Source organism: Gallus gallus, chromosome 2 (assembly GCF_016699485.2).
Source record: "Gallus gallus isolate bGalGal1 chromosome 2, bGalGal1.mat.broiler.GRCg7b, whole genome shotgun sequence".
Classification (NCBI taxonomy): domain Eukaryota; kingdom Metazoa; phylum Chordata; class Aves; order Galliformes; family Phasianidae; genus Gallus; species Gallus gallus.
In genome coordinates, this window is record NC_052533.1 from 31,948,247 (window position 1) to 31,973,634 (window position 25,388).

Genomic DNA, 25,388 nt, shown 5'->3' on the forward strand with positions numbered 1-25,388 from the left:
GCTTTGTAGGAAGCTGATAATCTCAGAGTCTTTTACCTTCTGTCAAATTGAGCTGAAATTGGCCAGCGGACTCAAAAGTTATTATGTGGAAATGAACATAAAATGCAATTGCCTTTGCTTCATTTTTGGCTAATTCCTTTCTATAGGAAACAACGCCAGCCAGGAACAGACACCGAATGTTGCCTCCTGTATTTATTTTCACTATGAAAATATGAATACCAGCTACAGCACATGTTTATAAAGGTGAGAGTGCCGGGTAATGACAGCTGAACAGGTTTCCTGCATTTGGTTGGCCACCACTGCTAAAGTTGAAGACACAAGAACAAGATGTATTTGTTATTTACTGCAAACTCCATTTATTTATTTGTTTGTTTGTTTGTTTGTTTGTTTGTTTATTTTTGTGGTTATAATAACAAGCTTGCCTCAGGAACTCCGGGTATGTGCAGCAAGGGCTTCCAGGGGGGTGAGCAGGAAGTGATGAACAAACAAAAGACTTGTGCTACAGGAATCGATGAACACCTACCCTATTCACAGTTGTCTGCTATGGGAATCGATGAACACCTACCCTATTCACAGTTGTCTGGTTTTCACAGCTCCTCACCTCCCTAGGCTGCTTTTAGGGCCCAGTTGTTCAACTCTTCTTCCCACATTATGCAAAAAAACCTCCCTAAAGCCAAAGTGATTAATGCTGGGAGCGGAGATTACTTCTTTAATTCTAAAATATCAGTGTGTCTGTAAGCACAGAACGAGGCCAAGGAGGGGGCAAGAGGGAGCTGTACTTTGTCACCCATGTTAATCTTGATTCAGCCACCATTGAAATGAAAAGCCACCAGCTGTGGTGAGAAACATAAGGAGTACAGAAGATGTAATTGAGCACAAAGGAGAGAGCGCCCTGAAAGGCTTCTTTTTACCACGTGTCTGCACCAAAACAGGGATGTGATAGCAGCAAATATATTTACAGTATTCTCTGAACACATTTGGAGAATAGACATTACTTTTCTCTAAGGGAGGGGCAGAAAGCTTGAGTAAATAAAGTCAGGTTTTATTTAGTTCAGATTTGAATCCCCATCAATGATTTAATATTTGCAAGGCAACCTTATGTAGTTAATCTATCACGGAACACTGTTTACTCTTTACCAATAACATTAAACTCTCAGTGACATGTACCCAAGCCCTGGGAGATCCAGCCAGCTAAAGAGTTTGGAAATCTTAATTTATTTTTACATGCTGCAAACAAATCTATTTAATTAGAAAAATATGCCTGAAATTTTAGTCAACATGAAATCAATTATTTTTTTCTATGATTCAAAAAGTGCCTGGGATAACATCTAGTGCTTCAAGTAAAATTAGGATGAACTATGTTATTTGTATTGCCACAACACCAAGAGCTGCTAGTTGTATGTTAGGAACCCAGTGTGTTAACTAGTGTAAAAGTACAAAGACACATGTATGAATAAAAAGACAACTTTTGAGCTAAAGCTCTCAAAGCACAAAAAGCAAAAGCCTCCAGCTGAGTATGGACAATCAAACAGCAAAATGCAGCAAAGTGTTAGGACAATGGCAAATACTGTGCTTTATCGTGTGCCAGATGGCCCAGAATTCCCAAACTCAGAACACCCCTTCATGCTCACAGAGCTGTAGACTCATCAGCATCCACCCACAAATTTCTCTGCTGAACATTTTCAGGTAAGGTGAAATAATTGTCACTTTCTTACATGACATGCCCACACTTCAGGAATGTTCATCTCTCCACACTGTATGAATGTTTCTAGAGCAACCATAAATCATAGCAATGTCAGTATTTTTGGAGGTACAGGATCCCAGGTTTCCTAACTGTATTTTCCAATTGTACATGAAAATTTTCCCTCCAAAACATGCCCCATATTAGAGATACTGAAATCCCTTACTGGGTCACCAAAATTATACACTGAGAGGTTTTACATTTAGCTAGCTTATCCACAGAATGCAACTGCAGTGGTCATACCTACGACACTGGTGAGTTCTGCATCTGTATTTTGATTTGCACTCAGTTTCTTTATTGTGACACACCTGAATTCCAGGTTCCTAGTTTGCTTTCCTCAACATCCAGGTTTTTCAAATATTAAAGTCCATTAAATGCAAGTGAAAGGAATCTGACTTTCCTCAAAGAAGTATGGCATCCAACTACTTTGAGACCTTGAGTGGAGTTAGACCTCTTTTTCCTTTCCTTCCCTTTTTTTTTTTTTTTTTTTTTTTTTACAGCCAATCATATTGAATAAAGCCATGGGGACCATCATTGTTCATTTTAAATGTACTTAGTGTTTGCAGATACTGCTTCTTGCGTGAAGAACCTCATTTCTTATCTACAGTCAACTATGTTACAATACCCAGTGTGCCCCATGTTTTTCAATACACTGACAATTACACATAAGATCAGCCCCATCATAAAGAGTTTAAGTAATGTGAATTTTCTAAATGAAAATAGATCTTTTTTTATGCTTTTATTAATAATAAAGGCATAAATCCTGCTTATGTGGGCACTTTACTTGACTTGAAAGCGGAACATGAAGGAGTTAGGAACAGGTCCAAGAAATTAATTAATTAAGATGTGCAAGCAAATCTTCTGACACTATTTTACTAACACTGAAAAGAATTATTGGATCAGAGTATAAAAGAAGGTATAAAGGCTGCAAGGTTCCCAAAATCTAGAAAAGTCTTTAGATAGGCCTCTAGATCAATTCAGACAAAATGAACAGAAGTTCCTTTCACATTTAAGAGCATATTTTTTCTGCAGATCTCAAAGGACAGAGAATCCTTGATCCAGTGAAAGCCCTTAACTTTTACACAGAATGAATGAATGGTCCCATTCACTTTACTTGACTCAGATAGAGTAAATCACAGTCTTAAAGTCAAACATATATTTACATGCTTTCTGGACACTGATGTTAAATGACATTACAATTTATATAGTACTTTCATTTCCGCTTCCTTTTTCCTATGTCCCTTGATAGTACAAGCACATGGGACAGAGATGGAGCTGACTTAAAAAGAACCTTAACTCTGCATTTCATGACATCTGCGAATTTTTCTATCACATACTTTTAATTAATAGGAGGAGTTATTTTTTCCTCTGAGTATACAACAGCTGGATGTTATATGCCATGGTTTATTTTCTCAGCGAAGAAGATAACTTTTGTATGTTCCTTGAATTTTCACCTTTTGGAAGAGTTCAGGTCATTTTGCTAACCATGGAAACAAACTGATGTACTACAACCCACCACCCCAGCACTGCCCTCCCAGCTCACAACTCCAAACTGTAATGGAAGCCACACAGGGACAGTCATTCCAACTGATTTTTTTTTTTTCCAATTAAAAGAAGTTTCTTTCTGCAGGATGTGAAATTATTAACATTAAGATTACTGTGTGGAAACCAGAATCTGAAGCCAATTAGAGAAGCATGATGTAAGGCTGTCAATTTACAATTACCACAGCACCTGCGACATTTATAAATATTACCTCACAAAATTCCTGTGTCCTTGGGTAATTCCTTAGATTTCACTCTTGTAAAATGGTTCGCATATGTTCCCTGCTTCTGTAACTTGACAAACATCTTTATATCACAGAATCACAGAATCAAAGATTTGTAGAGATTGGAAGGGATCTCTGGAGATCATCTCGTCCAGTCCCCTGCTAAAGTAGGTTCCCCAGGACAGGTTACACAAGAAGGCATCCAGGCAGGTTCCAAATATCTCTATAGAGGGAGACTCCACAACTTCTCTGGACAGCCTGTTCCAATGCTCTGTAATTCTCACAGTTAAGAAGTTTTCCCTCATGTTCACATGGAACTTATTATGTTCGAGATTGTGCCCATTGCCCCTTGCTCTGAAAAGAGCCTGGCCCCATCCACTTGTCTGCTACAGTACAAAGTACTGGGATTTAAGTGATGTATGAATGTACCAGTACTATCTCTAATCAAAACAGTCGTGTCCTTCATCATTGGTTTATATGACAATATTAACAATTTTTCTAGTCTTTATTAATGGCAATAATAATGATGGATGGAATCCTGATGGTATCAGATAGATACCATCACCAAATCAGGCAGTATCAATCTATAATACTTCATCCCACATGGTTATTGGTCTCCAACACTTATTCACTGGAAGCCTGTTGACTGAAATATGTTTTCCTATGGACAGGATGTGAAACTGCACCTTGTGACATGTAGCATGTCACAGTCATCTCACTCTCCGTGGATTGAGCCTGAAGAACATGGTGGTTACCGGAACAGGGAGAAGTCTTAACAACAGTGTGTTGTTCCCTGCATATGTGATTGCAGGAAGACAATTGTTTGCCTTCTTTAACCCTCAGGCCAAAGCTACTTTGCAAGCTTAGCTCAGACTTGGACTGTTGGCCAGTGGCTACTGAATGTAGGGAGTATGAATTTTCTCTTTCAGCCTTGCACAGGTGGAAGATATTGAGGAAGACACACTCAAACTCAATCTGCACACATTATTTGCTTTTAAAACAGCTAGGAAAGCTTACAAAGACACCACCCTTCAGGTTTTGTCCCCATCGTTCAGCTGAAAGATGGTAAACTGTTCCCAGGAAAGTGCCCTGGACCATTTCACCATACAGGAGGTGAATTTAAATATGAAGATGGTAGCAATCAATAGCTGGGAAACAAAAATTTCATTAATGGTTATAACTTTTTCACAGACACCAGCAGTGGTAATGCTATTTTAAAATCTTCATCTCATTACAGGCCACTTCTACAAAACTGTAACAATGTATGGATTAATAATCAGACTGGGGATAATTTTTCAATTACACAGGCAGGCACACAGTCAGATACAAATTCGGGTCAGGATGCTATCAGGCCCAGCTCTGATTGTTCATAATATATCCCTGATTTGAGTTGATTATTGAATGACATGCAGACTATGTGATGGGACTAGACTCAGTAATTGCTTGTTTTATCCTTTGACATTTTTGTAATAATATTTAAAAAAATAAGTGAGACTAAAAGTGAATATCAAACACAGTTATATTTCACTACTTCTTTCACAGGCACTACATTTATGACCTTGCTTCCAACTTTAGCTGCACCAATACAGACCCTAAAGAAATCCATGTGAACCTATGGAAATTGTTCAGAATTCACAATGATAAAAGAGGGAGCTCGAACCTGCCTGATCATCATCTTCAAGAGAAATCACATCCCCCTCCTTTCTCAAACACTTTCCTGTCTTTCTTGCAATCTCTGCTTGAAACATCTTTCATGTCTTTCCTGTCCTTCTCACATATCTACATAGGTGTTAAAAAGAAATAGCAATGAGTGACCATGTCATCTTATAATATGGTATATTAGCAGGTTATTTTCTCCTGCCATATTTGGATGAAATTATTGCTTGACTCTCAGTCTTTCTGGATACAATTTCAGATGAAACACTTATAATTTTGAAGTTTCCACAGATATTCATGTCAAAAAGAAAAGCCTCATCTGGTTGCCTATGGACTCAGGTAACCAAGGTGCAAGGCCAGAAGACAGAAGACTCTTCATAAATGTGTTCTAAGTGTTCCCTTGTGTGGGAGTAAATTTCAATGTTTAAGCTTCTGAGGACCTCCTCCCATGAAGTTGCTATTTTTCCTTCATCAGCAAAAGATTGCCTCCAGTTACTCCTTGATCTAAGACTCTTATGTGGTACAGCTTAGGAGCAGGTGATTATTGATATTGAAATATTTTACTGTACAACTGCTCTTTAGGTTCTTATTCCAAAATAGCAAAGATGGAGATGAAAGACTCCTTAGACATCAAATAACTCCCAGAGGATAAGTGACTTTCTTTTTTGTGCTGAAATAGTATGAAGTGGGATTGGCAGTGTGATACCCTCGGAGGAAGGCAGAGTTAAGCCAGAAGGACTGAAAGTCAATAAATTACAAAAGCAAACAGAAAATACAGACACAAGGATTTCAGCTGTATAAATCACAGCAGCTCCAACAGCACTATGCTGATTTACTCCTTCTGTGAGCCTCACCAGTTAAGCTCTGCTGGCTCACTCACAGAGAATACAAAGCTCTTCCTGCAAATGAAAATACAGGGAGGTTAACAGCCAGCGCTCTGGCCCTGACCACAGCACACCCTGGCATAGGTTACCAAATCTGCAACCTCACCCTGGGGTATGAAATGTGAAGAATGGTATCAGTCCTCAAGAGACAGGAGCTACAGCTGCTACATGAATTAAATAAGGAGTGCTGGTGTGACAAGGCTTGCCTTCGTTCCATCTCCTCCCATCTCTGGCATTCCTAGGCAGAGTCAGCATCAGATTTATTGTAGAGACCTCAGGCAGAGGTGAAGGCATGGGCCCTTCCCTCTTCCCGAGTATTAGATGACTTTCAGCACTACTGAATTTAGTGCAGCATGATCCTCTGCCCATGACCTGGGCTCTGGGGTGATTATTCTGGATATTCACCCCTAAAGATAGCTCTCTCCACAGGTCTACAGCAGAAATTCACCTGTTCCAGTCCAAAGGCCCTTCTGATATGTCTTTATTTCTCACATTAGCAGATGTCTCCTTGTCCTCTTCAATACCTCCAAGTATTTTCCTGCTTCTCTCCTGTTTCACTTCTGGCAATGCAGTAATACCAAGGTTTAAAATCAAAAATAGCAGAGATCAGAAGAGCCCTCAGATCATCTCACCAGCCTCTTATTGGTCCCCAGGGCACTTTCCCCAAATTTGTTCAGTCCTGTTCACTATGACTTTACTAATAGGGCTTTCAGTCCATGGTGTTGGGCAGTTCTAGACAGCTCCATGGTATTGTACTTCTGAAACTTGACAATGGTTATTATTGTGTCTAAAGGAGGGAAATTAGCATTTTTTCTTTTCAGTAATTTTCTCCCCTATTACTAGAAACTCTAGCCCTAAATTTCAGTTGACCTCCTGGGGCACTATTAATCAACCTTGCATATCATTTGAAACTCCAATACATGCTCTTCGTCTTTCTAATCTAATGTTTTAAAGTCCAGAAGTGTTTCCTTTTAACATAAACATAGTAAATGCAGCACAGAAGAACATGATATGAGGATATCATATTCTTGGCTAGCACTACTGGTCACTGTCAGACACTGCCGAAGAATTACCCCAGCCAGAGCTCAGAAGCCAGGGAATCGGGAGCAACAACTCTGCAACAGTCCAAGAGGCTGCTTCGGTGTTAGTGAGAGATCACGTAGCAATAATCCAACTATAACTGAATAGGTACATAATGAGTAGAGCCAAATCTGTGCATTCTTATTCTCTTTACATGTTCTTCTCTACCTAGCAAAGAAGTCTCATATCCGGCTTATACTGCTGAATGCTATGCAGTTCAGTACACATAACTAATATGAGGTAGGATCAACTTCAGTTTTGCCTGAGTGGTGTATGCCTGAAGGCAGTACCTCTTCCCTTTGTCTCATCCCAGTGCCATGCCTTCCAGCAGGAAAATTTCTTCTGAGTTATCCCCTCAATTCCCTTCCAACTGAGATCCAGAGAGCTTCATTCCCCCCAACCCTTCAGATGTATAGTTTGCATTCTTACACCACATTTCAGAGATAACATCAAGGAGCCAAGGGAAATGCCACTAGGCTAATTACTAGCCTGCCAAATGGCAGGGGTTCATAAGCACTGCTTGACATGGCCATTGTTATAATGAGCAGGGACAGAGAGTGAAGAGCATGTACCCTGTGTTCCTCCCTTCCACCCTAACAGACTATTCAAAGTATTCTCCTAGAATCCTCTAGACAGGCATATGCATCTCGTGAATGGGGATGGATATAACGTGTCTGAAAATTCTGTAATTTATTCTGCAGGATGAACATGTTTCTGATGGCTGCATCTATAAAAAAAGGAGCCTGTGAGACTAAGGTGGAGAGGGTTCAATGTGCGTTAACATTGTTATGCATGGTTCTCATAGCTTGCCCCTCGGCTTTGTAGTCACAGAGCAGGCTGCCCTCTCCTTGTTTACATTGCCATAAATCCAGTAACCAACTTTTGCATGTTCTGAATTCATTTCATCGATGATGCGGCAGGAGTGAAGAAAAAGGGTTTCTCATAACCCTATCAAATGTCTGAGGCTGAAATATATTCCAAAGACATGTCTCAAATCCTCTGTTCCAATACCTGGGCAAAGACATGGACACCTGAAAATAATACAGGATCAGATGAGGGGTATACATCTGGACAGAGATTCAGGGGGTGATAATTTTCACTGATGCATGAGTTTCAGCTCTTACCCCAGGCAATGGAGCTCCTATCAGCTAACCATGAAAATTGGTCACATATGTCTCCTGAACTCTTCCACTCCTGCAATTTGACAGGGTCCTGTATGCAGACATCTCCCCTGACCCTTTATAACTTGCCTCAAATATTTTATCCAACTGATAGAGGGTGACCAAACAATTTATGACCATTTAGAGTAGGGGATAGTGTAAAATAGGAAATGGAAAGTAATCAAATTGAGAAAGGGGGATTTTTAATGAGAAGATGAGATTTTTCACCAGCGGCCTTTTGAAAACTGGGTTGAACTTTAAAATGAGTTTTCCCTATAGTTTTCAAACTATAGGGAATAGATCTGCCTTGGGCTCAATTCCTGTCTCCAAACCGTAGAATTTTGTTGTATTGCCACAAAGGCAGCCAAAGCAGTGCAGGTTCAACATCCACACTGTAGAGAGCCCAGATCTAGTGAGGTGTGTTATGAGCTTTCTTATAGAAGTCAAACCAAAGCCAAACGTCAGGTCAGGACGAACTGAAGAAACGGTACCTTTTCCAAATGACACTTGGCATCTCTCAGGAGCTTTACTAATCCAAAAGCATTAAGCAATGTACTGTCACATGTTGTGTGCTTCTGTATGATTCAGATGATTGTTTCTTGTAATAATCCTGTTAGCAAATCTGCAGAAAAGAAACATGCTAAGGTCATCTTTTTATTTATTACACATGAAGACAAGTGTGACTTAGCGAGACTCGTCTTTGTTGAGCTCTGCCCAGCTCACAGTCTGACCTTCAGAGAAGAGGTTCAGCAGCTCACTGAAAAGCTGTAGAGAACAAAACACAAGCACGGGAAGAAATGAAAAACAAAGAAAATAGAAAGTTAAAGTTGTGTTGTTTTCTGCAGGACCCAAGAAAACTGACCTGAGGGAAGTGAGTAGAGCCCACAGGGAAAGTTTCTCTCCTTGGTGCTGTCCTGCTGAAGAAAGGCCATGCACTGTTCCTACAAGTCACCATCACAGCTACTGCAGTCCTTTTTGTCCTTATTGCACTGCACCCTTGAGAATGGGATCTATATGATTAGATAGTCTCTCTCCTGGCATAATAAATCATGTATTGTTCACTATTACTGAATACTTCCAGTGTTCAATATTTCAATTGCTTCTGTTGGTCAAAGCCTACACTGATTTTCTGGAAGTATTTTCATTCATATTATACTTGTACAAAAATATGATTTATTTTAAATCTCAGGAGTAAATTATAGTTCTACAGATTTTGTAGAAGGTTTTTCTTCCTGACAAAATAAATTATTCTTCCCTCAGAATTACCAGATTTCCTCAGGTCTTGGTTTTCCTCCTCTTTATTTAGAAAGCCACACATATGATTACACTAAATATTTATGAATATAATTTATGAGCCTAGATGTCTGTTTCTTGCCAACAGTAAGATGTTGGCCTGTGTGTGGCCTGAAAAATCCTAACTATGACCAGACTGAAACCATGGAGGAGATAGCAACTTCACTTCCATTGGGAAAAACATCCAAAAATTCCAAATATGCCATTAAAAATGTGTCCTAAATAATAAGGAAGCATACATCATGTCTAAGCAAACCAGGTTGTCAATTCAAAATAAAGAGTGATAAGGGAAGTGAAGCACAAGATGTTAGTTGGCAACATTACAAAGGACAAAAAACATGAAAGAAAGTGTAATATTTTCTTGACTGAATCAAATTATTTTGTTTCAGTGTATTGGCTTAATGGATTTCTTTCTTTCTTTTTATTTTTTATTTTTTTTACTTTAAACAAGATAATATGGGCATACACTCAAAACTTAAAATGAGCCTCTGCATTAACTGTATTAGAAGATGGATCAGAAGATGGATGGAAGAGGAAGCAACACAATTGAATGAACTCTCAAGACACTTTGAGACAGCTTCTCATCACACCCAGCGAGTAAATCCTGCCTCTTCCACTGGCCCCAGCACTGCCACAGACCCCCACATCATGGAGATTTGATCTGATTTCTGGAGAACAAGAAGTGGTACGTGGATGCCAGTCTTCCATCATTGCAGAACACCCTAAGTAGTGGTTTTCATTAAACATCATCACTCTTCACAAGTAAAAACAACTTCTTTTCCTAGGAAAATATAGCATAAACTGTAGCAAGTCACTAGTGTTAGCTCTTGGCAATAGGAAAAAGTATCAGATTAATACCCTAGAAATTACAAAAACAAAGCTTTGCAAAGAGTTCCTTGCTGTCTTTTAGATTTTATCAGCAGAGAATTCCACGGAGCCCAGTTTTTGACCTGAGCAAAACTGAGAAAGAACTAAAGGTATTTTTCAAATTAAATGAAAAGCAAAATGAAATGTTTGGCTTCAAATTAGCAAATAGTCCTTCATTAAAGTGATGCATGGAGCTGCAGAAGCAGTGATATTGAGTGGGCTTTTTTGAAGCAATTTTTATCTCCCATCCACCAGATGTGGAATGGGACAAAGTCTCTGGGAGCACACAGTAATGGTTTCACATTTTCTAGCCTCACATATCTCTTGAATGGAGGAGTTCCTGCTTTCTTACCTCTAGTGTACAATTCACAATGAAGCTTAAATATTTATAACCAGGTTGTTTTTCACGTTCCCCTAGGTGCTGCGTATGAGCTTGTTTTACGAGATTTCAGTAAAGAGCAGCATGTCCAAGTTCCAAGCTTGAATCCCAGTGGGACTTATCAAGTATCAGCTGGAGAATGCAGAAACTTAGCTAGATAGCAAAATTCTCCGTATTCCACATCTTGTGCCCCTAATCAGGGGAACTTTCCTGTTTACATACTGATTGAAGAAAATCACTGACGATAGATCTGCAGCTAATCTGGTGCTGTGTAGAAATGCAAGCAATTTTCAGAATAAGGTGTGTGTTTGAAAGCTCCTGAAGTAAAGATAGAGGTCTCAGGGCTTTGAGTACTTGTCCGTATGTAGAAGGAATACCTTCAAGTCTGTGTCTGATACTACGCGGATCTGTGGCTACCGTAAATGAATGATGTTCACAAGCCATTAGTTTTGTTTTTGTTAACACAGAGGATTAAACCCATGGGCATGTTTAGAAGGTTTATTTCTGCCTGATCTTCTAACGATCCCTTATTCTGGATACAGGAGTCTAAATATTACAGTGGTGGATATAAAATTAGTTACTTTATGTGCAATTATCTTAACAGAAATTCAGTGGAACATCACAGCCTTCTTGAGCACCATTCTTTACCATTGTGTCAACCTTTGGAGACGTTTTGAGTAGAGGGTCTTTAATGAGTTTTATAAAGCACTCACGTGCAGTGCCTGCCAAAAAGAGCTTCTTAATTAGTTCTGTAAGAGACGAGCTAGTACAGCACCATCTGTGCAGGTTTTCAGATCAGCTACTTCCCTCCTTGTTGTTTATAGAGTTGAAAAATGCCAGTTCAGCTTGCCCATCATGCCATCCTATCTGCTCAGTCATTTAACAGCTCTCAGAGCTGGTGGGGATGTTTGTTGTTGTTTCAATAGAAGTATTGGCTTATTTCTAAGTCTACTCCAAGTTTTCACTTGTAAAAGTCTTAGTAAGTCTACTACCTCTGGGTAGTCCAAACCTCAGCTTAAGGAAAGCACTGCTCCAGGGAAATGCCTGAGAAAGAATTTGCAGATTTAACTAAAAAGTCTCAGGCCAAAAAACAGACAAGCTCCAACATAAGCAACTTTACATTTGTATCCATTTGTCTCTGATGTTTTCCCTTCCTTTGGCTGATCTCAATTGAATTTTTAGCTTTGTTTGGCTTTTAAGTGTAAGCTTTGGATCTGACTCACTGCAAAACACCAAGCAGTTCATTGGTAACGTTACTCTCACATATTTGATGTGGTATTTCTATGGTATTATGTGTGAGGAGCTGCAGGGGTGCCTTGGTTTGTTCAGCCCAGGGCAGAGGAGCTGAGATGAGGCCTCATGGCATCCACACAGGGAGCAGAGGGGCAGCGCTGAGCTCTGCTCTCTACTCTCTTTAACAGAGAGCAGTGGGCGTGGAACAGGCTGCCCAGGGCAGTTATGGCACCAAGCTGACAGAGTTCAAGAAGCATTTGGACAGCATTCTCAGACATAGGGTTTGAATTTTGCGTGGTGCTGTGCGGAGCCAGGAGCTGGACTCAGTGATCTTTGAGGGTCCCTTCCAACTCAGGACATTCTATCACTGTATGGTGTGTATGCTGTATCACCACCTACAGCTTGCAGTAAAAGGTGCCCTGACCAGCCCTTTGGTCTCCTGAGCTCAGCCTGCCACATTTGAATAACCTGTGGTAAGATCAGAGAACTCAGGTCATGAAACTCCACCTGCTCAAACCCACTTGGTGCTTCACCCTGAACCACAGCTCAACCCAAAGCCTGCAGAGATCCTACAGCTCTGAAATGCAAGTGAGACATGGGCCACCTTCTGTACAATTTTGTATCATCTTTCACCCAAACAACTTAAATCAATTTGCTGGCATTAATTAAGCCTCATAAACTCCTCTGGGAGTTAAATAAATATTGTTATATACATTTTATACCAAAACTTACCTTAAGAAAGTTTTTCCATATGCCCATTCCTGCTGACCTATGCAGGAGCAGCAGTCAATATGAATATGCTGACATCCCAAAATGCTTGCAGGTAAGCCCTAGTTAAGTTTTCTGCTAAAGTAACATATGGTAAAACGTATACTTAACCATGTACAGTGCGATTTAAATATTATACGTACTCAGGGGTATACATAAGAGAGTCAACCAGTGCTTCAGACTTCGTAAGCTGATACATTTGCAAGTAACATAGACTTTGGACACAGTTACAGCATTCATTTTAAATACTGTGAAAACTGGTCAACCTTGTTTTAGGTTTTAGACATTGGGCAATATTGGACATTTTGTCAGTATATTAATGGGTATTTGTGAAGGATTTTCCCCACAAAATGTCTTTGAAGCAGTTCACGGCCAGTCAGTTGAGCTCAAACTGAACTGCTGTGAAGGTGAGCTAGGTTTAACTCCTGGCCTACTCTGCCATTTCTCAGAGATGGAACTGTTGGAGTTCCTTGACTTATTCCTGTAAAACACAGGAGCTATTTTTTGCATTTCTGCAAGACAATCTGTTAACATTGTTGAGCCTCCCATCTTGTCATGAAATGAAAGATTTCTCCTTGAACACTGCTCTTGTTGCTGAGGTTTCAGTACTGACAATGCTGAAACTCTTGGGAGTTTTGTCATTGGCTTTACCAGGACCAGCACTTCCTCTAGACTGAAGGCATTCCATTGTAGTCAGTGGATCCTTGGGCATAGATGGGCTACTTCTAAGGCAGCATACAAAAAGCTAATCCATCATGCATAGGCTTTAATTCTCCCTGCAGATACTCACATCCTCCCTGGAAAATCATTACAAATCCACAGTCTGAAAAATACTGAAAGCCATTTCCCTTGGCCATTGAGAAAGCAAGGATCAATAAAAGCTGAAATGATGTAAGCATTGTTCAGTCAGTGGCTATATTCAGGTCACTTTACAACATTAGAGACCTGTTTCCTACATAAGTCAGAACAGCAGTCCAATTTGCTTGAATCCTGACTTATTGGACTGTTTCTACATTTAACAGTATGTACATCACCTGTGCATTAAATAGCCCAATCTACAGGCAGGAGTAGTCTTCACAGTATTGTCCTGCCCCTGATTTCCACTCTGCTTATGTCCAAGTTGCAGGGATCCCTTGCAGAGCCCTCCCGTACTTTCTTTTTCTGCATTTGTTCTAACCTTAGAATGTCACAAACCCTCTACATAGATGCCAACAGCTTAGGAATATTGGCAGGGATAAGACAAGCAGGAAATCTCCCTCAACAGAAGCAATAAGGGCCTAGTGCAAACATGATAACCACCCAGGTTTAGATCCAAAATGCCTGGGCTTTAGTTTATTTTATTTTATGCCTCAAGTACCTTCCAACACCAGCACTGCAGGCAGAAGGACACCCACGAGCCCTAAATAAAGAAAGGAACCCACAGAGCCATTTTACAAGAGCTCCTGCCACCATGGCTAAAGCCCCTAGATGCAGCCATCTGCCTCTTTGTTCCTTTCTCCTTTGCTACACTTCCTTCCCCAGATGTTTTTCATCATCTAAGGTAGCAATTCAGGCGTTCGTGTAACTGATCCTAAGGAGTCTGCTGTATGTGATTAGCATCAAGTCACCAAAGAACAAAGAAATGCAATTAAAGCCTGTTCAAATAAAAAACAGATTAGATTAGATCAGATTAAACTTACTAGGAACGGTCAAAACTCACATGGTTTGGAGACTGGACTTGGGCTGGAAAAGCATTTGGGAGTGCCAATATTAACCCAAGTCCTGTCCAAATTTTTTGCCACTTCCATCCAAGAAGGCTGGAAAGCAGAAGGAAAGCTCTCCTGTACAACTCTCTGCTTTCTGCTCTCCAATTCAGTTGGAAAAAAAGCAGACACTTTCTTGGTATGTTGACCTCTGGCACTAACACCTCTGATAGTGCTCAGAATGAGAAAATAATGATGGCAGAATCATGGGGGATTGGTTAATAAGATTCTCTATGGTTAAAACAATTCAGGGTCAGGTTGTATACTTATTTGTTTTGTTTTATTATAAGTTGAATCATTGCCTAGGATTTACAACAGAAAAAAATGACTACTGTCAATTTGGTTATCCCACAAATATTCATGATGTTGTATATGCATTTAATAGAGTATTTTGAGCAACCTTAATAAAAATAAGTCCCATTTGTTGGTGGTGATCAGATTGACAGAGATCAGCATTCTGATTTCAACATTTTTGTCAGCATCTAAAAGAGAAACATTTTGACTATCACATAAAAGTGACTGCAAATAGTAGTGAAAGATTCTTCTGCAGCAGCATCTTTCTCCTGCTCTGTTAACAGGAGTTGGCTTCAGCTCATCTCAGATGGCTTTGTGGTTTGTTTTAATACATACATTCTTTATATACCAATATCTGAGTTTGAATGTATGGATACTGCATGCAGGTATTTGTTCCTCAGTTTCATATTGTCAGGATTTTGCACGTAATTTGTCCCATGAACTGTCAGACACAGAGCTGACAGCTCAGTTATCTCACACCATTTTTTTCCTGCAAGCTTCCTTGCTTCTCTAGCAATTGTGAATTGAGCTTTCTAATGTGGATGCAGGCGTCCTGTCTTCAAAGATGGAAATATGCACATCTTTCTGCCCAGGTGAAAGATCCCTAGGAAACTCCAGAACTGCTCAAGCATATTTGCTTTAACCTTCAAATGTCGCAAGCATTCTGCACGGCTATGGAACAATTAGGGGTCCTGTCTATGCTAAAATGAGCAGAAAATCTCCCATAGCTGAATCGCAACATTGCACAGTCTCCACCAGTATTTCGAAGTGGGCCTCAGACCTGAGCTTTTAAGCAGCATTTTCTAAGATTTCTTGGCTGATCAGAACTGATCTTGTTTACCCTTGTTCCCAAATTTCTACAACTTCTCCACGCATAATGGAGTTCCAGAATGAACATTTTACAGAACAGAAAAGTATTTAATTTTTTTTTTAAAAAAGCTAATCTAAAAGGTTATTCCTTAAAGATCGGAGAGATGGGTGGGGTTCTGGTCAGAAGAATCACATTTCACTCCGTTTCTCCATGAAATGAGCATCTACAAGTATTCTTTTTCATCCAGTATACTGCAATGAGAACAAAAAGTGGAGAAAAACACACTCTCTATGGAAAGAAAAAAAAATCCCACCATGCCAGATTCATGAACTGGATTCGATTTTCCATGAAAGAAAGGTCAGCTTAGAAAACATCTTTATAGCGACATGACAAGCAGAGCTTATTGAAGATTAGAAGTACGCCCATCCATCATAATGTAATTGTTTCCCACACCCACGACTATTTACACAGTCTTTCCTTTGAAGAAGTTTGATGAAAGACAGCCTGGTCCTCTCCTGCTGGATTGGGCCAGGTAACTTCTGAGAGGTGGCTGTTCAACACCCACCACAGTTTGCTGCCAGACTGGGCTCGGGCCAATACTAAATCAGGCCTGTGGGGCCAAGATCCCAGGCTCCTATAAAGGAAAATAGCTCCACAGAAGTCAGCTTATGGCAGCTGAAGATCTGACTGATGGTGTTAAGCCTGTGGTGAAGTTTCAGCCATCAGGCAAAAGTGATTTCTCACCTGTTTCCCAAACATCTATTACTCATGGCTGGATTTCACCTCCTTCCCTTGTAGACATTAGCACTCTCCTCGAGACAGAGCCCTACTGAGACTTTTGGCATACATGGGGGAAAAAGTGCCCAACAAGAGGGGAGAAGTATCTTTGGTGCTAAAAACCAAACGCCTCAGAGCTTTCAAATCCTCTCTCTTCTACAAACTAAACAAAAATTCCTTTCTGGCCTGAAACCTACTCTCAGAAACTTTTGAAAATACAGTTTGACAAACATTTTGGATTTTATTTCTAATAAAATGCCAATAAAAATGTGGCATGGTAATTTATTTTGTGGTACGACACTCAGAGAGTGAGAATAGTTGGTAGCTGTGTGCTCAAGATGAATTGCTGGGAAATACCTCTAAAATCTGTCCTGTCCTTTACCTGTTTAGATTTATACCGCTTCAGATGTTAACAGCCCTTATGTGACTTCTTAATGCCAAAGGTAAATACAAAAACAAGAAGAAAACATTCCTCACACACTCATACTTACCTTTCTTGGCAGAAGGCCACCTCCATCACTTGGAGTTCAAACTGTTCTCCTTTTAATTTGGCATCGATTCCACAGCTGCTGTTAATAATATTATTGGTGTTGGAGGTTTGCCAGACACCATACTTTTCTTACCAATTTGTCCAATAAAATGGATTATTTTGTTAGTTAATCTGTCATTTCTTGGAAGGAGAAATCTTTAATAATGTTCTTACAAATATTCTTATCTCTGATGTTTTCTCATTACCCAGCATCAATATCATCCTTTCCACAGAAGTTAATGAAGTTTTGATACATTCACAGAATCTAATAGTTCAACACTGAACAGAGTTCACTTCAACACTTTTTTTTCCTCCAGAGATCAACTGTGGGTTGATTATTTGTCTTCTCTTACTACTACAGTCCTTCCCCCACAAAGGCACCAGCCTCTTCTGTGCAGAAATTGAACAAGACACAGCAAAATTAACAAAACCAGCGTATGCACCCTATGCCCCTGCTCTGCAATAACTTCATCTCTTTGGCTCCTCCTGGCCATAGTTCTGCCTTTCCTGTGCAGTGCACCATCAGCTCCCTCCTCCTTCCTCTTGCTAAAGCCTGAGCACATGGCTGGCTCCTGATGAGACACATGTGGCTGAGCAGCTTTAAAGAACTGGAACACCGAGCAGCACTACATTGCTGAAGGTGCCCTATAGGTTTTCTTCTCTGAGCTGATTTTTCTTCTTTGCACGTTTACTGGTTTTCAAAAGTTTAAAAGCACCCACAAAAGCATCCTGTGAGGTCTGTAGGGGTTCAAAATGGCCAGCAGGTTCAGGAGGTGCAGGTGGGCTGGTGTATGAGCAGATGGGGACATTACCTTCTCTTAAAAAGGAACTGAACAACACAGGGCAGAGAACAAAACATGAAACTGAGTCTAATAAAAATACTCCTGCATGGGAATCTGATTGATAAAATATGTTTTTAACAACAAACCTGCAAACCACAAAAAATTACCCCAGAAGAGTCCATTATTTCCTATGCTGGACTGCAAGAGAAATAGAACAGATTTTGTGAAAAGCACTGCATGCTCACTAGCAGTCTTGTTTTACCTTTGGTGAAAATCAGAAGCAGAGCAAGCAGGGCTGCAAGAAGGCATTGCACATGAACTGTGTGGCCATATCTGCCCCTGCACCTTCAGTGGGGCCAGCTTAGTTACTGCCAGCTTCCCACTCATACTGATTCATATGGTAAAGGGCATTTCTATATTTCTTAATTTAGGGAAAGGCTTTGTGTAAACACGTGTCTGGTTTCTTTCTCAATCAAGCCCTTCAGAAAGCACATATATACACTTCATAATGATACAAGCAATGTATTCCAGCCACCACGTACTAGAGATAGCATTTAAGCCTTGCTTCAACCTCAGCATCCAGATCCCTGCTCACAGAGAGACTGCAGCCTGGGCTCCACACTACTCCTCCTGACAAGAAGGCTCGTCAGGGGATGCTTATGAGCCATGAACCCTGGTCTTCTGAGCACCTGGTCTCCTGCTGCAGCCTCCAGCTTGGCTGGAAGAGCTTCTACACTCTCTGCATTCCTTGGAAAGCATCCTTTGTTTAACAAAACTCAAACATGTTATTAAGAGAGCTCAAGTGGAGGCTCAGCAGCTCTTAAATACACCACACTAGCCATTTACAGCAAAGAAATGTGATCCTCAGAGCACTCAGCTCTGAGATGAGCCCCAGAAGCAATGCACCAGGAATGTCACAGCCTGGCTGTTGCTGCTCACCTGCCTGGCTGCAAACAGACTGGGGCTTATCAGCCCAGTTCCCAGCAGCTTGCTCACGAGAAATCATGCTTTCTTGATAGGTTGTTATAGCAGAGGGATGTAGAAATCAGTCAACTGAAGAAAGCCCTCCATCCTGAGCAACCTCAGTAACAAGAGATAAATATCTCCTAAGAAACCCTTCACACACACTGCAAGTAGCTAAGTATCAATAGGGAATTGCAACCACACACACACACAAAAAAATCAAATTACATCAAGCTAGAGGACAGATGGGATATCTGATTTGCTAAGTGACTTCTAATGGGATTCAAGGGGACAAGAGATTTCCCCTGTCCTGAGCCTGGAAACAGGTCTGTGGACAAAGGGCTGAAAACCTGACCAAGGTTTCACAGGAAAAGCATTTAGGAGCCAGTGCTGGTGGTGCCAGAGCCACATCATTTTTGAAGCTGATGCCTTGTGACAGGTCCTTCCCAGGAGATCAGGGAGTGTGCAGGAGTGAAAGGTTCGAACTGTTTTGTCCAAACCCCGCAAGTCTTCTTCATCAGGTCCAAAATGGTACCAATACTAATAGGTATGCAAGCACTTTTCCTCAAGACTAAAAGTCAAGAAGTAGTGTTATATGATAACAAGCGTCAGCTTCACCTCCTTCACCCTGCAGCTGCCCCCTCGGAACACTTCACCTGCACTAAAGTCCACACCACTATCCTTTTCCCCTCAGTTACTGGTAGATGAATCCCTTCCCTGCCTCATAGACCTTTAAAGCCCCATTTATGATCTGAAATACCATATCAATTAGAGAAAACCCCACTGTGGAGGTGTGGGATGGTCTAGCTCTACAACGCATCGATAAACTCCTTTGCATACACAGGCCCAGTTTTGCACTCTCTGCTTTTCTTGTGTACCCGGGGATCTGAAATGAGAGTATGAAACAGTACAGTTCTTACAGCTGGGCAAGAATATGGTGTCAGCTATTCCCTTCTGAATAGGAAAGCTCCACAGAAATGTTTTTGAATAGAAATTGGCAGAGCTACTCAGACAGCTTCAGCTGTACCAAGCAATGCCATACACCCTTGGGTGAACACAGCTGGTGCAGGGTTTACACTGTATTTAATGAACACCTAAAAATTCTTCCTATGTAGACAGTAGCTTGATACACTAAATACAGGCACAGCTGCAGCAGAGCTCTGTCAGATACAAGACTAACCCAGCTCACTTTCTGAAGACTGCTGCAGCCGCTGTATCCTGCAGGTGATGTTTATACCCGGAGGCATGAAGTGCTCCAAGCAGGACTGAAAGGAAATGCTCCGGGTTCTGAGTCTCTTTCCAACCACTGAGGATATTAAACTAAGAGAAAATAATAAAATATAATGATAAAATAAAAAGTTCTAAGCAGACATCCTACAACATGCTTAAGGCAAAAGCACACATGGCACAGCGTTCCAGCCACAGGTCTCTATCCTCACTTGATACTAAATAGTTTTAGCATTAAGTATTTCTAATTTATTATCATTTCTAAGCATCTGGACAACCTGGCAACTATGGGAGGGCTGGGATTTAGATCACAGTCTAATAAAATCCATAGTATAACCTGTAAACCAAACACATGAAGTCAGATGGGAGAATTAGTTCATGCATGCTGTGGATGTGTCAGCCTCAACCCCACGTCAGCCACACCGTGAAGGTGTTGGGACGAAACGGTCAAGGACTGTGAGCCACTCTCAAATGAGCTTCAGATCTTGGCTTCTGGTTGCTTCTGGGGGGACCCAGCAGCATTTTCTGACTCGATGCTCCAGCATCAACATCTTCGCCTTTTGTTGCTCTCCCAGTGAATCCTCAAATATCATTTTATTTCTGGTAGTTAGGTAAGCTCTTTTGGCTGTCAAGGCAGAAATGCCGTCAGTGTGAGGAGGGAAAGAAAGCCTTCCTGAAGCAAAATGGGCAGAGGTGAGAGCCACAGAAGATGGGACACAAGGGAATACATATATCACGAATAAGGGCAGTGACTAAAAATATGAATTACGAGTAACCAGCACACACTAAACCTTGCTTTTGTTTAACTTTTCTTTGGGCTTAAGAATTTTTCGATGCCGATGGAAGCATTAAAAAGAGAATCTAGATTGCTTACACTTATTAAAGATTTGCTGACCCTCCTCTATGACCATTTTGGCCCCAGGCGTGCTGGTCAATCTGCTGCCATGACAGCCCTGATCAAGGTAACATTGCAGCTGGGGAACGAGAGAAAAAGAAGAGAACCAAAGGAAAAGAAGGGAAAAGACACCTCCCTTTGCCTTCCATAGGGCTGAAGCTGAGGTGGCTGTGAGTGGCGATTACCCAGTAGTTCACGTTGATTTGTGCTTTGATTTGGAAATGCAGAAGGCCTGAGGAAAGGGATATGAAGTGACCTATAGTTGGGACTTTTTTTTTTACTTCCCCGGTGGATGTCCCTGAACACCTGCTTACAGCATAATGGTGTAATAAATCGAGTGCATATCTATATCCACAGAGGGTCAAACTCTGCTCAGAATTACACTCGTGTAAATCCCCAATAACTCCGCCGTCCTCACCGGAGTTATCTGGCACAGATTTACACTTGTGTAACTGAGAGCTGGTTTTAAGCTACAGTCTGAAAAGCGTTTCACCTTCAGGGTAAAAAAAAAATGCTACTAATGTCAGTTGTTGTTACATTTAAAATAACCAGAAGGAATTTCACCTGGATGGGATCCATACACAGCCTGTGACATTCACATGAACCTTTTTCCTTTATTTCTGGTGTTAGGTATTAATTCACAGTGCGTTCATGCCTCTTGCTTTGGAAGGACCACTATCCTCAGATCAATCATCAGGAAAAGGTGTTTGTATTGATAACACATTTGTCTCTGAGATGCTATGGGATATGTCAGCCAGATTTCCTTTGAAACCAGGCACTCCATGAAAAATAGCCGATGTTCATGACACCAAAAACAGCCAGCAGTCTATGCTGAAGGCTAAAGCGAGACTCTTGTAAATCCAGACTCTTGTAAATCTAGAGCTCCAGCCACTTCGCTCCCATCGCTGTGACATGGTTGGCCCCATGGCTCACCCTGTGGCTCAGGAACATTGCACAGGTCACTCTGCAGGCAAGGAGGCAACCTGCCATGCTATGACCCACAGGCAAGGAGGAAATCAGCAAATACAGGTGGGATTGTCATTTGTGACCTCCTGAATGCATAGATCCCAAATTGCACTGGATTCATTTAAAATATCTGAACCATCAGTGATGATGTCAGAAAGCTTCTGGCTCTAGGGATTCAAAGAGTAATTTTCCTGAGGTCTCCCCACCTCCTTTTGGCTCCATGTTTTAGCTGAAGAGGGAATGATCTGACACACATTTCTGCCAAAAAAATATATTTCATTAAGACACAGCAGAAAGGTATGTGGGCTTGCTTTGTGACCCTATTAGATCCTCCAGTTATCCACAGGCCAGATTTAGGAAGAAATACAAACTTTGTTCTTCGAATAACCTCAGCTTGAACTGAGTCCTGGACTATCTTTGAGCTAAGGTAATACAAAGCAATAAAGCTTCCTAAGAATAGAAGACTGCCAAAGTTTAAGTGGTATATTTTATGATCTGGATTATTGTCCTTTGGGGGACTCAGATGAAAACACAGCTTCATTTAATTTAGGTCTCTAGTTGTGATTTGAACCATAATCCAAATTTCTAATACAAATACTCCAAGAAGAAAGCTAGCGCTTTATCCACTATATACCAAGCCTCACTGGCCCTCTTCTAAGCCAAGGTCAAATAATATACATGCAAGAACTTTAATATTTCACAGAATTTAACTTCCACCATTTCATCTCTTTCAGTAGCACAAATCACATACAAATGATGTACAGTGGGATATATCTGATGTGATAATAATGATTATGCAAATCATCTGAAACTATAAGAATAAGAAGAAAATTGTCTTTGGTATCTCTACAGAATGAAGGCATTTCCACAAATGATTTTGTGCAATAAATCTTCACTGCTTTTTGGAATCATCATGAGAAGCAGTCCATACAGTAAGCATATTTGACTCTGTAAGTGGAAACACAAAATAGATGTGCAAAGATATAAAATCATAGAATCATTAAGGTTGGAAAAGACCACAAAGGTCATCTAGTCCAACCACCCACCTACCACCAATATTGTCCACTGAACCATTTCCCTAAGTACCACATCTACCCTTTTCTTGAACACCTCCAGGGACAGTGACTCTACCATTCCCTGGACAGCCCGTTCCAGTGCTTGACCACGCTTCTGGAGAAGTTTTTCTTAATATCTAACCTGAACCTCCCCTGCTGCAAATGTACCAAGCAGAACAGCATCCGCATGTCAGGAAAATATTCAGATCAGCAGAAGTATATTTATTGTTTTCTCCTCAAGGGAATTAAATTCAAATGACATGGTATCCGTAGGAAGCAAGGCAACAAAGAAAATCTCTAAATAAAATTGACTACAACCAGCTACATTCTCTCATTCAAGATGACAAATGGTCTGATTTCTCTGAAAGATCATTAGTCAAACTCAATTTGAAAGCAGTCAATTCAGGCAAAAAATCTTTGCATGGAAGTCCAAGCTCCTCAGAGCACTAAATGACAAAACTCTAACAACATGTTTTGTCTTAATTAGTCCTATTATTTTTTTTTTTTAAGAGAAAACTTCCAAGCTATATTTGAGTCACAAGATAAGTTACTTTTATTTTTCTAGCAAGAGTCCAACAGTCCACAGAAGCAAGACCTGTCTTTATGCTTAGCCTGTGCAGAAATGCTGCAGAGCACCCGTATTATTCTGGCGAGGAAAAAGAGACAAACAGAGCAGAATATGCTCCTGTCTCAGTGCAGCATCTTGCCATGCAAGTGGGAGAAGAACTGATTCTCCTACAAATATGTTTTCATTTCTACTTGAACGTTATTGATAAGATTTGCCAAGTTTCTGTCAGCTTAGGGATCAAAGCCTGCTTGGTGTGGTCACTCTTCATTACTGGTGATGGGTAGAAATGTTTCTCTTATACTCTGAGAATGTAAAAAGCTTCAAACTTTTTTTCCATTTCAGCTTCCCCCTTTCTGCCTCTTTCCCTCCTTAGAAATGATGTCATAACAACCCTGATCGCAGAATCATCAAATCTCATATTCAGTTTCCATTTTGAGGACATTCTCAGTCCCATTCCATCCCTGAAGACATCCAAGGTCAGGCTGGACAGAGCTCAGAGCAACCTAATGTGTCTGTAGGTTCCCCCGTTCGTTGCAGGGAAGCTGAACTAGGAGACTTTTAAAGGTCCCGTCCAGCTCAAACAACTCCATGATTCTATGATTTGCTTGAAGTATACCTGCCACGTGGCACAGACCAGAAAACACCCTTCCCAAAGGCTTAGGCACAGGACAGCTCAGTCTCACCAAGCCGCCAGGAAAGCCCTCCAGGTTACAGGGTGCTCTGACTTCCCTTTCTTTCACGTTCTGTCCAGAAATTTTATTCTGGACCAGAAATCTCCCTCTTGGTGACAGTTTTGCCAAAACGGGAACACATTTGCAAATCTTCATTTTCCATCCCTAAGCCAACCCCACTTTGTAAAAAAACAATAAAACCATCCAGACTTCTCATTTCTGACAACCCAATGTTCTTTGTTTTGTTTCACTATAATGATGGGAAAACTGACTCTTCAGCAACAGTGAGAAGCACACAGTGCAAATACAGCTCCACTGAGAGTTTTAACTCCATGGTCATTCGGATATCTACATAAACTCATGGAATCTACAGTTCACATAGCAAATGTCCTTAGGCCTGCATCAATAGTTCTTTTGATACCAAAAGATGTCAGATAACTTGACTCAACAGCACCAGAGTACTCAGAATTTTTTTTTCCTATAGGTTCTCTGTAACCTATTCTTTTTCTAATGCTTCTGACTACATGGTAGCTCAAGATCCTAAAACAGATATGAGCCTTAATGCTGAGAATGTGAGCCACCCCATTTTTGATTCACGTTCATTACTGTGCCTGGATTAATAAGGGTTACATTAACCTATTCTATATAAAAGTCAGAGAAGATCATTCTGTGTCTGACACAATAGGCATGAAGTATAAAAATCAACTTGTGCAACTGGCACATGGGCTGCTTTATCTCAATATGACTCCTTTTTGTAGAGATCTGTGGCCACTGCAACTACATGAGCACAGAAACTCACTACTCCTTATCTCTATTTACCATTCTCCCATCTTCATTCCTCTCTTAGAAGGTTTCAGTAACCCAGTAAGGAAGAAAAGACAGGTTATGTCATCAGACAAACAGAATAAATAATAAAGACTCATTAACAAATCTCTAGTCTGAAAACTATTGATCTACATTTTCTGGTGGATACTTATGAATACTGAATACAAGCACAACTGACAAGACTGGTTGGTTCATAGAAGATTCTCTCAAGCTACATAGCTTTACTAATGTATATATGTATGACCAAAAGTTTCTCTATTAAAAATATTAAAACCATCAGCTGTATAAAAGTCAGACAAATCCTCCCTTTTTCTGCTCACAACCCCTCCAAATCCCTGTGCGGAAGATCCCAGACCCCAGCTGCATTCCTCGAGGATTTACAGGGCACCAGAGGAACGGCAATCAGCTCCAAATGAATATGTGCATTCAGAAGTATATGGAGGCTTTTCCAGCTTT